Source organism: Mixophyes fleayi, chromosome 11, assembly GCF_038048845.1.
Source record: "Mixophyes fleayi isolate aMixFle1 chromosome 11, aMixFle1.hap1, whole genome shotgun sequence".
Taxonomy (NCBI): Eukaryota; Metazoa; Chordata; class Amphibia; order Anura; family Limnodynastidae; genus Mixophyes; species Mixophyes fleayi.
The window spans coordinates 42,125,625-42,140,826 of NC_134412.1; the positions used below are offsets into that span (position 1 = coordinate 42,125,625).

The 15,202-nt window shown below is 39.0% G+C and overlaps 1 protein-coding gene across 1 annotated transcript in view; it reads left to right on the plus strand.

Annotated features, from left to right (window-relative positions):
- The first annotated feature begins 7,923 nt into the window (after positions 1 to 7,923).
- Positions 7,924 to 15,202, plus strand: part of LOC142106763 (serine/threonine-protein kinase SBK2-like) — a 243,145-nt gene continuing 235,866 nt past the window's right edge. The window contains exon 1 of the mRNA XM_075189769.1: positions 7,924 to 8,010. The gene's annotated coding sequence lies outside the window, so the exon portion shown is untranslated. The remainder of the gene's footprint in view (positions 8,011 to 15,202) is intronic.

Sequence of the window (15,202 nt, forward strand, 5' to 3'; positions counted from 1 at the left end):
GGGAATGTACTTTAGTCCAGCGGAGTGGAGAATACTTTCCGTATTGGCAAGGTGCAGAAACCACTCTAAGTTAGCACTTGTGAAGTGAGTTCAGATGCTGTTAGTTTGAGTCAGGTGATTCCCCTAATTAGACCATTTGAAAGGCAGCTAGAGAAATTGAAGGAGGAAATTAAACAAATTCCGCTAACTATGTAGGACTTGTAGATTAAGTACTTTATTCACTTCGCCAGTTATCAACATCTTGAAATCAGATCACTACATTTTGGCAACTGTACATGATCCTAGGTTTAAGAGCTATGTCTTCTCTTTCTTTCCAGCTCACCCAGATATCAAGAGATGCAATGAGCTCCTGGTCAGCAAGCTGACAGCTCAAGTGGTACATGACACAACAACTCGTCCTCCCCCAATTTCTTTGGCAACTGCTGCTAGGAAAATGTAGCTTTCCCAAGACACCCAGTGGTAATGCAGATGAGTCAGCACAACATTTTGACATTTGGTCTGGTGTATAAGAACTGCCCAAAAATCGTCACAGCTCTGTCGTAAAATGAACTACAAATTCCACATGGAAGGCCATTATCAGCAACAGAGACTTTTGTAATGGTGGATTTCAGCAAAGATGAATTAGTATTTTGTAAAGATGATGCACACACTGATGAGGATGAGGATGATGAAAGTGTAGCTTGCAGGTGCCTTGGATATAGCTGAGAGAAGGGAGATAGCTGATGCTGGTATGCTTGTTAATATTTTGGGTAGAATGTTGCCAATTTTATGTTTTTCTACAGTAAACTTTCACCTTTATTAGACAGGTGTTTTTTTCATTAAAAAGGTGCAAGCCTTTTTTTTACATTTTTGTTTCCTTGACTTAAAACCACTGTGCACTTGAACATAGGCTTTAGCAGATGTCGTAGAGGGATTAGTATCATCATGACTGAGACTGGAGAGTGACAAGAACAGTGTGACTGAAGACTGGAAAATGACAAGAACACTGCTACCCCTGTTTCTGTGTGACCAACGGCACTGAGACTGTAGAGTGACAAGAACAATGTGACTGGAGACTGGAGAGTGACAAGGACACTACCACCCCTCCTGTTTCGGTATGAGCTGTGGCATATTAGAATGTCACTGGAGACTTTTAAAAACACTGCCAGCCTAATATTTGAATTTCTGTTTCAGCACTAAACACTGCCACCTCTCCTATTTCTGGGTGAGCTATGGCACAGTACAATGTGACTGCAGATTTTGAAGAACACTGACAGCCTTATTATTTCTATTTCAGCAATGACAATTAGCAATGGAGCAATTGACCTCTCCTGTTCCTGTGTAAGCTATGATAACACAGTACAATGTGACTACAGATTTTGAAGAAAACTGACAGCCCTATTATTTCTATTTCAGTAATGACAATTAGAAATGGACCTCTCCTGTTTCTGTGGGAGCTATATAAAACAGTACAATGTGACTGCGGATTTCGAAGAACATTGGCAGCCCTATTATTTCTATTTCAGCAATGACAACTAGCAATGGAGCAATGGACCTCTCCTATTTCTGTGCAAGCTATAATAACACAGTACAATGTGACTGCAGATTTTGAAGAACACTGACAACCCTATTATTTATATTTTAGCAATGACAAATAGCAATGGAGCAATGGACCTCTCCTATTTCTGTGTGAGCTATAATAACACAGTACAATGTGACTGCAGATTTTGAAGAACACTGACAACCCTATTATTTCTATTTTAGCAATGACAAATAGCAATGGAGCAATGGACCTCTCCTGTTTCTGTGTGAGCTATAACTTTTAAGGAAACTGCCACCCCTGCTCTTTATGTTTTAAATATGACGCTGCCCAACTGAACTAGAGATTGCCAAGAACTGTGCTACTCCTTCTGTGTCTCTCTGTGAAATGGCGCTGGATTGCCTTGGAGAGAGGTTCTTATAGAATCCAAAACTGTGAGATCCGACAATGCAATAATAACGTTTTGCCTCGTTTTCATTTCCGAGGGTGCGTGAAAGTACTGTGCCAGCTCGGCTTGGTATTCGGATTGGCAAAGTTCGGGTGGGCTCGGTTCGCTGATAAATATATATTATCAGCAACTAAAAAATAAATAGGTAATGTATGTCAGATAGTAGGAGAAATAAAAGATTGAATGAACAAGTCAGTTCAGGGTAAATGGGCCAACATAGGCCTTACAAACAGCTTGGTAGGCGGCTTGATCGCGGAGCAGAGGATTTGTCATTGTAAAGTCATTCTACCATATGAGAGCAAACGTAGATTTAGTGTGCAGAGGAAGTCTTTACCTTCTCTGGGATCATGAATTACATGTTGCTTGTTACCCACAGATACAATAAGCTTGGAGGTTAAACCCCACTTTTACTTATAACTGTATCCTCACAAAGTATGCATGATTTAGCTGAGATCCTGTCATTTTGCACTTATAGTTGGAGTCAGGTCCCAAAATATCTGAAGTTTCTCTCTTTTGAATTAAATGTAGGATTGGTGCATTCATGATGATGTAATTTTGTCTTTCAATTTAAAAAAAGTAGTTATATAGCATCCCCTGGGGGTTCTTGATTTTTCTGTTTAGGGAAGAGGGTTCTATGAGCCCTTTCTATCTGTATGTGTAGATCAGTATGTTCTTTCAGAAAACACATGCATGAGAATTGGTTACAAACCATTGGTTGCAACTGATTCAGTGATATTGGGGATGCGAATGTTGTTCCATCTTTCCTGATTTTCGAGATCTATTTTTTTGCTCTTGTAGTGAGGATTATGCCTTGTGTTTATATTGATTTAAGATCAGATATCGATTTCTGGAGATATGAAGCTAATGAACCTAACTAGTTCCTGAAGTGCAAAGATATCTCCTTTTGTAGCTTGTGTTGTTTCAGAGTTGTCATCTTTGTCTTGATTGCGGTTGGATTCTGGTAATCATAAGGGAAATACCCTACCGCTATGGATGCTCCTGCCCGGAACAAGGGTGATTGGGCAGTCCCAGGGTCGATGTGATGACAAGGACTCAGCGACTACATTGCTGAATACATCCAGGAACTCAGCGTAAACTTGCGGAAGAACCGACTGAGGAGAGAAGGTAAAACAAGGAATCAAAATGTTAGAGGGTATTACAGATGTCAAACAATGTTTCTTGCAATTGGGTCCCCAGGAGGTGACTTGTGCTCGAAGCCAATCAAACTTTGGCGAGTGAGCCTTGAGTAATGGTAAGCCTATACTAACAGGATTTACAGACTGTGGAAGAATTTGGAAACTTATCCATTCAGAGGGGAGACATCCTACCAACAGAAGGGCCGAACTGGTGACTCGATTAATGGAGCTGTTAGTGATGTGGTTACCATCTATCCCAATCTCATAAAGAGATGGAGCTACAAAGGCAGGTTGGCAGATATGAAGTTCTTAACAGATCCAGAGTCCACGAAACCTGTCAATTGCTGGGGGCCATCCGTAAAAAAAAGATTCACCAGCATGAGAAATTCGGACCCTTTCAAGGAATAGGGGGTAAAGGACTTGGATCCTAGGATGACCCCCTAATATTGCCTAGGATGAAGCGTTTCCTGGCCTCTTGGGACAGGAAGAGAGTAGATAACCTGGTTCCCCACAATAAAGACAGGAGATTCTTCATGCTTCTGTCTCGTTCCTCTTGAGAAAGGTGAGTTTGGCCTATTTGCATGGGTTCTTCAGGAGGAGAAATGGGTGGCTGGAACTGAGAAGCCAGGAAGAGAAAATTATGATGGGACCTATCATGTTCTTGAATGCGCTCTCTGTGGTGGATGTCCACCTTGATGCAGAGAGAAATCAACTTGTCCAGGCTGGATGGAAGCTCACGAGAGGCCAGGTCATCTTTGATGTAATGGTTAAAACCCTGCCAAAAGGTGGCCTCGTTGTTCCAGCGGAGTTCTGAGGCCAAAGTGCGGAATTGTACCGCATATTGTCGAACAGAAAGGGATCCTTGGTGAAGAGCCAGCAAACTGGAGGCATCCGAGGTAACGTGACCACGTTGGCCAAACACCTTACGAAAGTTTTCTATGAAGATAGAATAGTGCATGGGCTCATCTCATTCTCAGAAAAGAGACCCATGCCAGGGCTTGACCAGAAAGAAGGGAAATAATATATGCCACTTTGGTCCTTTTGGAAAAAAAATTCTCGATTGGTAGCAGGAAGGGACCCTTGAAGCATGTCTAGGCAGAATACAATCCCCTGGAGACATTGTAGGAGATGAGCTTGATTGGTCTCTTGTTGGTCCAGCCTTTGGGCCAAATAAATGTAGCAGGAGGTCACAGGCGGAAAGTTAGTCCTGTCCATTCATATTTTGGCCAGAGTATACTGTCACGTAACAAGCAGAAGTGGCCAATAGCTGGTATTTGTGCAACTGAAAAGGGAGACGCAGAGTTTAACACACCCCTGGTATTCACCAGGGAATTTGGGCGTAGCTGCACAAGGTGCGCAGGTTGTGGTCATTGCCTAGCAACGGGACACAGGGCCTTCTGTTGAAAGCATGTGCATTGCATGGCAGGGAAGAGGAATGATACATCCCATTGCTAGGCAACAGGATGCAATCGTCTGAGAATACAGGCGCCATCTCCTGCACTTAGAGACAGTGCGGAGATTGCATCTGATAGAAGTGTTGTGTCATTTCAGAGTTCACCCCTATTTTTCCTTTTGTGGATGATTTATGCATGATAAATGATGTAAAAGGACGAAGTAGAATAAAATGGGAGAAGAGTTTCATTCCATTCGTAGTGAAACAGGAGATTTGGGTCAGTGGACATTAAATATTTAGTCCTGAAGTACAGGCTTTTTCACTAGGAGTTCATTAAGATCAGTGCTTGAAATGTACATAGCACTATTATGATCAGAAAGCCCCTGGAAGGCAGCAGAGTGTCTGAAGCAAGTGTGTTAATAGAGAAGAAAATGGTTAGTGTAGACAGCATAATTAGACTGTATGGAAATATCAGTCAATGGGTATTTTGATATGTTGATCTTAGAGGCAGATGACATCTAGATATAAAAAGAGATATCCACCTATTCCCAAGGCTAAGCAGTAGTTGGTTGGTAATTCTAGCCCATTTAATATTAGTGTTACACTTATTAATTCTGGGAATCAGATGGCCCATTGACAATAAAGGCAAGACAAGATTTTATATTGGGCCCATATGTATGGAAAAAGAGAATATGTGGCTTGCATTAACTGCAGCTTTCAGCCTCAACATGTAGGTAATACAGATCTGCTTAAACAACTCTAACTCTTCCAATGCTGCCACTTATTTGCAGAAGTGCAGGGCTTTAAGTGAGATTGCATAGATGTCTCACACACTTATGGTACTGACTAAGTGTAACTGGATGGTGTTATCTGCTTTATTGTGTCAAGAATGACATGACTCCCAGAGTTCCTACAGTGAGGTTAGACTACCACAGCAGGCCTCCAGTGTAGGGGCTGAGCCTTGGTCAGAGGTGCTCCCAGCTATTGGAGAGATGATTGTCAGACTTTCTGGGTGGAATTCGGTGGAATTTGGGGGACTTGTGCAAGTAAGGCACTTGCAAGTTTATTACAATAAACCTTTTTTGTCCCTCTCTATCATTGGCCAATCTGCTCACTTGTCTTTATATGATTCAAGGTGACTAATTTTTGCTTCAGGTTTGGGGCTTTCCTAAATAATAACAGTAACTGTGTTAGATCTTCATTTTTGAGTAGGACATGCCATTAATTCTGAATAATGGCTATCACTGCTCTTGAGGATTCTGAGTACCGCGTAGAAAATGGTACTCCTGGGATTTCCTATTTTTCTCTGTTCCTTATACTCTAAGACTGACTCCCTTTCCCTAGATCTTGTTTCAGAGAAAGTTCTCTACTATCTCAGTGTGGTATTTTGTGTTATTTGCAGCTTCCAAAATGCTTTTTTTCATGATTCTACACTTAATTACATTAATTTCATAAAGCTCATTCCTGAAATATACCTTTTTCTTTTCTTCAACAACTCACATTTACAATATCAAAAATGCATTCGCATTGGAGGTTTCTCCTACTCTTTATTTAGGACCATATTATTCTATACTCGTATATGTGGTATGTAAATGCTATCTGTATTACATTTTTAGTTTTTCTAAATTGTTACACTTTTTTCATTTTTAACTGGTAAAGTATATGCAACATGCTTTAATCATAGATATTCAAACCAGTGTTAAACTGATTTTCTTTTTATGCAAACAGAAATGCAACATTACCAATACAATAAAAGCAGTTAAGAGTTTAAATTAAATAGACTGTTATATATAATGAAGTAGTTGTAAACGTAAACTGATTTGCACATCTTTGTAAAACAGATTTTGTATTATACACAATTGTGCATTGTAAACTCCTCAACCCTTACATCTATCACCACCTCCTGTCTTCATTCCAGGAATAGGTCAGTTTGCTTGTCAGACATAAAAGCAACTTGTGTTACTGAACTATCATGTGATAGAAAAGTAGAACTGAGAATGTAAACTGCAATCCAGAAATTCCAATAATACAGTATATACTCTTTAATACATTGTAATTCTTACTATACATTTTGCTATGTATAATTTTAGGACTCACAATTCTAACCTTCGTTGTCACATTAGCACCTTCACTATGAGGTGTGCTGCCCTCAAATATAGGTGTTTTTGTTTTAGTTGACAGTTAGCATTCCTTCAAGGAAGACTTCCTAAAATAGTCACTTAGCAATTTACCGGCCTGGTCAAAAAAAATGTCAGTTACTAATATGGTAAAACATAACAGTGATGGGAAGGGTGTTAATAATCCAACAGAGACTTAGATCAACCAACAGGTATAAAGTATAAAAAAGTGATTATTGTCTTTGGTAAAACACTCTTCAGTATAGTGAGTCATATAGTAACTCAGAGCCATCTTAAAAGCATTATAGGCCCTGGGCAAGCAGTGCACTGGGGTCCTACCTACACACCCACTCACAGGAATAAAAATGTAAATTATCGATAAAATTATGCTTATATTTATTGGTACCTCCAACAAAATCAGTGTTTAAACATTAAAAAACATGCTGTACAGCAGAGATTAATCCACACAAACGTTTGGACAATATGACATGAGCCTTGTAGTTGAAAAACAAGAAATTCAACTTAAAAATTGTACTCAGATGGTAAATCATACACACGGAGATGACACAGTACAAAATTACAATGGATTATTAATTATTAATCAAGTGTCCAACAGAAACGTTTGCAAATTTTCTTTGCAGAGAATTGCTTTATAATTGGCTTGAAGCCAATGGTCTTCAGGATGTCATTTTCCATAGACATGACTGAAAGTCAGTTCACGTTGTTTTCGCCAAGGTCAAGATATGTATTCACAACAGCAAGATCGCATGTACAGATAACAGCTGATACTGAGGTGATTAGTCCACCTAAACATTTTAAAAAAGAGAGTTTGAAGGGTCTGAATAGATCTCCCAAAATAATATACTGAAAAGCTGTCTAGTCTATGGGGCCCCTATGCTCCTGGGGCCCCGGCCATCTGTCCAGCGTGCCCATGCAATAAGACGACTCTGTACATTCTGCTATTTATACTGAAATATTCTCCATATAATGCATTGGTGTAACACTTTTTTTTACTTTTTTCTGAAATGACTGTAAAGTTTATAATTTACTCTAACAATATGTATTTCATAGTTTATGACCCTGATTGCTGCATTTGAGGATTAACACCAGTTTGCCCATAATGTTTTATATATTCTCTTTTTCAATATTTTATTGCTAAGGTAACAAAATCAATTGTACCTTGTTCATTAATAAATATCAAAGCAACCAAATAGTTAATATGGCATGTAATAGGAACTGAGACTCAACATCTCTTCAGCTCATTGGCAAAAGCAGTAGTGCTGGTCAGTAAATCTGGCAGTGATTCAAAATATACAGTTAGAGAGACAGACTGAAGTCACTTTCAGAAACAACTTGCAGCAGCACGGCCAAACACAGTCTGCTCTTCACGTGAAAAGGTGAGAAAATGAAGAGGCAACACATATTTTCCGAATTTGATTTAAAAATAAGTTCAGATAAACATATTACTGTTTCGTAGTTTTATATGCAGATGGACGAGGGATGTAGAAAAAGTGAAATATGCTGATGTAGAGATTCTGGAAAAACACTTTAGGACTCATTTACCAACATAACATTTAGATGTAAATTGAGACACGTAGTATTTATCTATTTAAAAAAGTTAGACAATGAAATAAAGAGGTTGGTTGATATCAATAAGTGCACATTTTAAACGTAAATGCAATTGATGCTGTTTATTTAAATAAACAGCATCAATTCATTTATATTTATTGTTAGTACTGATTTACCTAATACAGTATATTTAGCACAAATCTGCTGCAAAACTAAATGTAAATAAAATAGTTTATAAAGAATTGACACATATTATTAAAAATAATTGTTTTAGATACAGTTAAATCAAGCATGTATTCAACGAACACATCTTTTAATAATTATTTTGCAACTGAATTTTACTAAAGACAGTAAATAAGTCTGAACAAAATAATTAACTTGACACTCTTCATTAGTCTCCTTCACCACTTGAGTCATGTTTTGTCTGATGAAGTGACCTATGCTAAAAAAAAGCTAACAACATAAATCTATCCAGTTAGCCAATAAACACTATCACTATCACGTTACTACCACTTCACTATCACTTTTTTTCTGATCCTGTCAATAGCCAACACATGTTGCTTCATATATAAACCCTAAAATTTAATTAACCTTCTTATTTGTAATATTTAGGTTCATGTGCCAGTTAATACAGAATCAATTGCATTTATAAAGAAAACATATCTAAAAGAATACTCACGAAAACAGAACAACAAAAGTAGATGTCACCTTTTTTTTTTAGAAAAGTGTATTTTTTGTGGGATTTAATGCACTATATGAGTTTGGACACAAAGATGTCAGATCTCTATGTCATTTTGGCTTATTTTCCTCATGTTCTTATTTTAGCTGCTTTTATTTGCTTTTCTTTTTCATTTGTATTTGAGGGGGGGAAAATAGATAACACTATTACAGACTACATAGTTTCCAACGGCCCCTAATTTCTAGTAATAGTCCCTAAATGTTGTGTCTGTGGAAAATTGTAAATTTGATACAATTACCCACAAATATTCTCTAGGGTGTATAAATTAATATTTGTTGCAAAGCTGTATTTAAAAGAAGTTGCTTTATATTCATTTATAGTCAACATGCAATAATTGTAGTGCTACAAAGCCCATGACATAGTTTTGCAGGTAACATGTTCATCTGCTCTACCTCAGCAGCAAAGTGTCCCTGGAAAACTTTTTAAAATGTTGACAACTATGTAGACTGCTGCTGAAAAAAATGCAAAGAAACAAAAAATATTCAAAAGTTTATACATTTACACCATAGACTAATATTCATTTTTGGAATATTGGAGGTAATTTTTGATATGCTGCAAATCTAGTCGCAGCACTCATTTCTCATAATTATCATTTGTGCCTTGTGAGTAAGTGGAATTAATCCTACTTGCAGAATCCTGTTTGTTCAAAAGAAAAACACACTTTGTAAACTTTTTTCTGTGTTCGCGTTATTTAATTGTTTGACTTAAATACTTCACTTATGTTAGAATAAACACTTTTTTTAATCTCATACCATTCTATGTATGACTGTAAATATACATTTTTACTTTTGTCTGTGATTAGGTGAGTTAAATGTACATTTTATTTTAGCTTAAAAAATATTTTTTTCTATTCTATGTAGTAGCACATCTAAATGAAAAGGAATAATTTTATATCTGCTATTACTCTAGCTACAGTACTCATTTATGACTTTTGAGTACATGGAGTTAATCCAACAGCAAATACTTTGTGTGAAATAGACTGTGTTTAAATATAGGTATGTGTGTTTGTGTGGGGGACATTAAGGTTTTACACATGCAAGAAACTTAATTGGTGTACTGATTTTTGAGCTTTCCGAATTAAGTAACTTGTAAATAAATTGAGTTAATCCAACATGATTGATTGTTGTCTGTGAAAAAACATATTTTTTCTTTTCTCTATTTGGGTTAATAGACAATCTTTCATAAGACTACTTTTTGAATGAAAGACTGTGTGGTCTGTGTTTTGGTTCAGAAGGCCTTAATTTTTGCATTTGATTTAAAGGCATGCTTTTGGTTAAACTTCACACTTTTATTTTATCTAGTTAATAGGGACACTTTTTCTTTCTTGGTTTAATAAGCACCTTTTTTATTTTCTCTCTGGCAACTAACCTAGATAAAAATTGATGGATGGCAGATATTACACTTGATACAATTTAAATACAGCAGTCATTTCTGAGTTTGCTTACTTGTGGCTTCTAAGTAAGTGGAATTAAGTTAAAAGGAGACACTGTTGTGTTTGTGAAAAATGATTGCTTTCCTCTTGGTTTAAATGACCTTGCTTCTATTTTATTGTTTTAAAAGGTACACACACTATAGAGTTAGGACATGTTAAATTGCCTTTAACACCTGGTGAATTTGCTGCCATTCCATAGCCCTTCTAGTATGATTTCTCAAAACATAAGTTTTACTTTCAATACTGTGGCTAATCCCATGGTTGTATCATTATTATTATTATTATTATTATTATTATTATTATTATCATTGTAGATTTTTAAGGTGCCACAGTGCTCTGCAGCACCCTATAGTACGAAAAACATGATATACATAAAACAGGGACTTACAAGGAAGACAAAATAAATATAGACGTGTAAACAAAGGACGGGGAGAGCCCTACTCAAGAAAGTTTAAACTCTAATTGGAAAAGTACACAGCTGAAACACAAGCAGCAAGTGTGACTCAGAGTGGAGATTAGGAAGTTGTGAAGGTGCATTAGTGTGAGTAATATTGGCGTAAGTAGGGTAAGCTCTAATAAAGAGTTGGGTTTTCAGAGAGCATCTAAAGATTTAAAAGGCTGTGGGAAAGTCTGATAGGGCATAATAAGGAAATCCGCAAGTGAGTAGCAGCAGAGTAGAATTCTTGTATGTTGGAGTGACAGGTGGTTACCAGAAATGAGACAAGGTAATAGTCAGAAATAGATCTGTGAGGGAGAGTATTTTCAAATGAGGTTTGAAATGTGCAAAGGAGTTGTGGTATTTAGGACTTTAACTTGAATTGGATTCTGGAGGACATGGATTCAGTAAAGGGATTTGATAAGTGAAGCAGCAGATGTGGAGCTGTGAGAGAGGAAGATCAGTCTTGCTGCAACATTTAGCATGGATTGACGAGGGATAGTTGGGTGAGGTGAAAGCCATATAGCATCTGCCAAGGCAAGAGATGATGAAACAATAGATAAGAGTTTTGGTAGCATGTTAGGTAAGAAAATGTGTATTCTGGCAATCTTTCTAATTTGGAGGTAGTAAGATTGAGATGAGAGATACGCTGGATGAGAGTATTGAAGAAGAGGGCATAGTCAAGTGTGAAACCAAGGCAGTGGGCTTGGGAGACTAAGGAAACTGTGGTGATTTTGATGGTGAAAGAGATTTGATGGAATGTGGTGAATCTTGGAGGATGGAATATGATAAGTTCTGTTTTGGACATTTTCAGCTTTAGGTAGCATTGAGATATCCATGTGCAGAGAGCAGAGTGACAGTTGGTTACACAAGATAATACAGTAAGGGACAAGTCACCGGGGGAGAGGTAGATTTTTGTGTCATCAGCGTAGAGGTGGTACTGGAGGCTGTCTGAGTGAATTAGTTTCCCAAGAGAAGAGGTACACAGGGAAAAAAGTAGAAGGCCATGAACATACCTTTGTGAAACCACAAAAGACACTGGTAATGAAGGGGAGGATGTGCCAGAGACAGAAGCACTAAAGAAATGGATTGCAAGGTAGGAGGGGAATCAGAAAATAATTGTGTCATGAAGTCCAATTCAGGGTATGTTGAAGAACAGGGTGATCAACAGTGTCAAAAGCAGCAGTGGAAGAGTATGGAGGAATGACCCTTAAATTACCTATTTACAACAAAGTCTATCACTTTTGTGAGTGCAATTTCAGTGGATTGTTAGGGGCAGATGCCTGCAAAAAGATGAGAATGGAGTGAGAGGACAAAAAGTGAGAGAGTCGGTTGTACACAGGTGACTGAAGTAGCTTTGAAGTAAATGGGAGAGAAATAGGGTGGTAGTTGGAGAGAGAGAGTCTAGGTCAAGAGGTGGTTTTTAGAATTGTGTATTGAGTGTATTTTTAAAGGAGGATAGAAATGTGCCAGTGGAGAATGACAGGTTGAACAGGTGAGCTAGTGGTGGACATGCAGAGGTGGAGATGGACCAGAGAGGTTGGGAAGGAATAGGGTCGAAGGGTCAGGTTGTAGGTTGAATTGATGAGATGAGTGCAGAGACTTCAGCTACTGGAGAGAATGAGCTGAGGGTAGATTGGAGAATGTAGGTGAAGGTGAATGGAGTGTGTGGAATTTGGCATACAGCAATATCTTGTTGAATGGTGTAAGTTTGTTTTTGAAGTAAGTGTCATAATAGTGAGCTGTAAGGGAGGAAGGGGAAAGAGGTGAAGGTGTGCAGAGAAGTGGGTTGAAGGTTTCTTCCAGTTGCACACAGCAGTGTGGGAGCACATTTGCAAGTAGTGGGTCTGTTTAACTGTTAAACCATTATAAATATATGATCTTGCGTTGAGCAGTTTACATTATGATTGAATGAGTGATACAGCTGTTAATAAAGAATTAAAAACCTATTTTAATTTTAATTGAATAAATCTGCAGCATGTGTCATTGTTGTAGAAATTATTATTATCATTTATTATTATCATTTATTTGTAAGGCGCCACAAGGTGTCCGCAGCGCCGTACATAGTACAAACAGTAAACCATACAGGGTAAACAGTACAGAACAGTAAACACAAAGTACCAGTGCTTCAGAAACTCCGGGACAGACAAATGGAGTAAAGACGGAGCAGAAGAACAGGTGTGGAGACACGAGGGAAGAAGTGCCCTGCTCAAACGAGCTTACATCCTAAGGGAGGGTGGACGAAACAGACACAAGCAGGAGCGGTGATACCAGGGGAGAGAGGGAAGAGCGAGCAGAGTAGGTGAGGGGTTAGGTGGATGATTGGTAGGCTTTAAGGAACAGGTGAGTTTTAAGTGCTCATTTGAAGGAGCACAGCTTGGGAGCGAGATGGATGGAGCGAGGGAGGTCATTCCAGTGTAGGGGGGCAGCTTGGGAGAAGTCTTGGATTCTGGAGTGGGAAGTGGTAATGAGAGTGGAAGTGAGGCGATGGTCAGTGGCAGAGCGCAGGGATCGGGCAGGAGTGTGAATGGTGAGGAGGTCAGAGATGTAGGGGGCAGTAGACTGGGAGAGAGCTTTGTAAGTGGTGGTAAGGAGTTTGAAGAGGATTCTGTAGGGGATGGGGAGCCAGTGTAGGGCAAGGCAGAGAGGGGAAGCAGAGGAGGAGCGGCGTGAGAGAAAGATGAGTCGCGCAGCCGCATTGAGTACAGAGCGGAGGGGGGCGAGATGAGAGAGGGGGAGGCCAGTGAGGAGAAGGTTGCAGTAGTTGAGGCGGGAGATGATGAGTGCATGGATGCGACAGCAGACTATCCGCTCAAGTAGTTTGGAGGTGTAGGGGAGAAGTGAGATGGAGCGGTAGTTGGCGACAGAGGTGGGGTCAAGATTGGGTTTTTTGAGGATCGGAGAGATAAGAGTGTGTTTAAATGAGGAGGGTACTACACCGGAGGAGAGTGATAGGTTAAAAAGGTGTGCAAGGTAGGAGCAGGCAGTGGGAGAGAGAGAGCGAAGGAGGTTGGAGGGGATGGGGTCAAGAGGACAGGTGGAGGGTGGAGAGGAAAGAATAAGGGAGCAGACTTTTTCACCTGATGTGGGGCAGAAGGAGCACCAGAGTTGATTGTTGGATGGGGGTGGAGCTATGAGGACAGCTGGTGAGGGTTTAGAAGCGGAGATGTTAAGTCTGATGGCTTCATTTTTAGAAGAGAAAAAAGTGGCGAAGTCTGCAGCAGAAAGGGACAGCGGGACCGGAGGGGGAGGGGGAGAGAGGAGGGAGTTGAAGGTGGCAAAAAGGCGGCGGGGATTAGAGGACTGAGAGGAGATGAGGGACTTGAAGAAGGTTTGTTTGGCGAGGGAGAGGGCGGAGCAGAATGAGGACAGAATCATTGTCAATTACTTCCAGAAAAAAACACAAGGAAATGAATAACAGATAACTGCACCAGATTAACCATTATCTTTACTCAGACCATAAATGCTGCACTGTTTATTAAAATGTAACAAATCATTTTTGAAATTGGAATTGTGTACCCCACCCCCAAATACCAGAACCAGAGCTTGAGAGGCCTGAAAAATAGCCTGCGCTTAGAGGCTACAACCCACCAGTGAAAATTATTGGGGATCTTTCTGAACCTTTGGACTATTAGGTCCGTGGAAATTAGCACGATTGTAACCCTAGAGTGTCAACTTTTAACCTAAGATCCCTGCCCAATATATACCAAAGTTACAAAAATTGATGAACAGCTCCGACTCCATACATCTGAGTATTTCTTTTTCGAGTTGAGCCTTAGATTTGCTTGGTATTCACTCCACGGATCTGAAAGCAGGGCAAAATGTAATCAGAATCTTATGAGCTTTGGAATCTGCCTGTTTATATAGACCACACCCCTCTGACACCTGTAGCTTAATCTTGTGGGTGAGAGAATTTGGGTGCACATGTGGAGTACAAGTGCATGGGGGAAAATTGCTGTTAATTATTCAGAAAAGCTTGAACACTATTGATTTGATGGGATTAGTTAAATAGATGAGACAGAGCATGTGAGAAACAAGACTACAAGAGCAAACAGGCAGCCAGTAAAGTAGAAATATATAACAACTTTAATGTTTTAAAAATAATATTAAGCCATGAAATAAATATGAATAATGATCTGCAACATCCAGAAACTGCACTTTTTCTCATTGCTCTGGAAAATGGAACTTGATGACTTTTTTTCTCTCTGTGTCCATTTTTATTTGCCTTAGTTAACTTATTCACAAATCTTTATCAAATCCCACAATGTTTCCCAAGCTGTTGGTTTTTTTTTACTATAGTTCCATAGCATTATACTTAATTTATCCCCCTCCTATATCATACCCTTTATCAATATTGCTTCCTCACTACTCAACTAACCTTTCATTCACACTTGTATACTTAAGACTATTTTC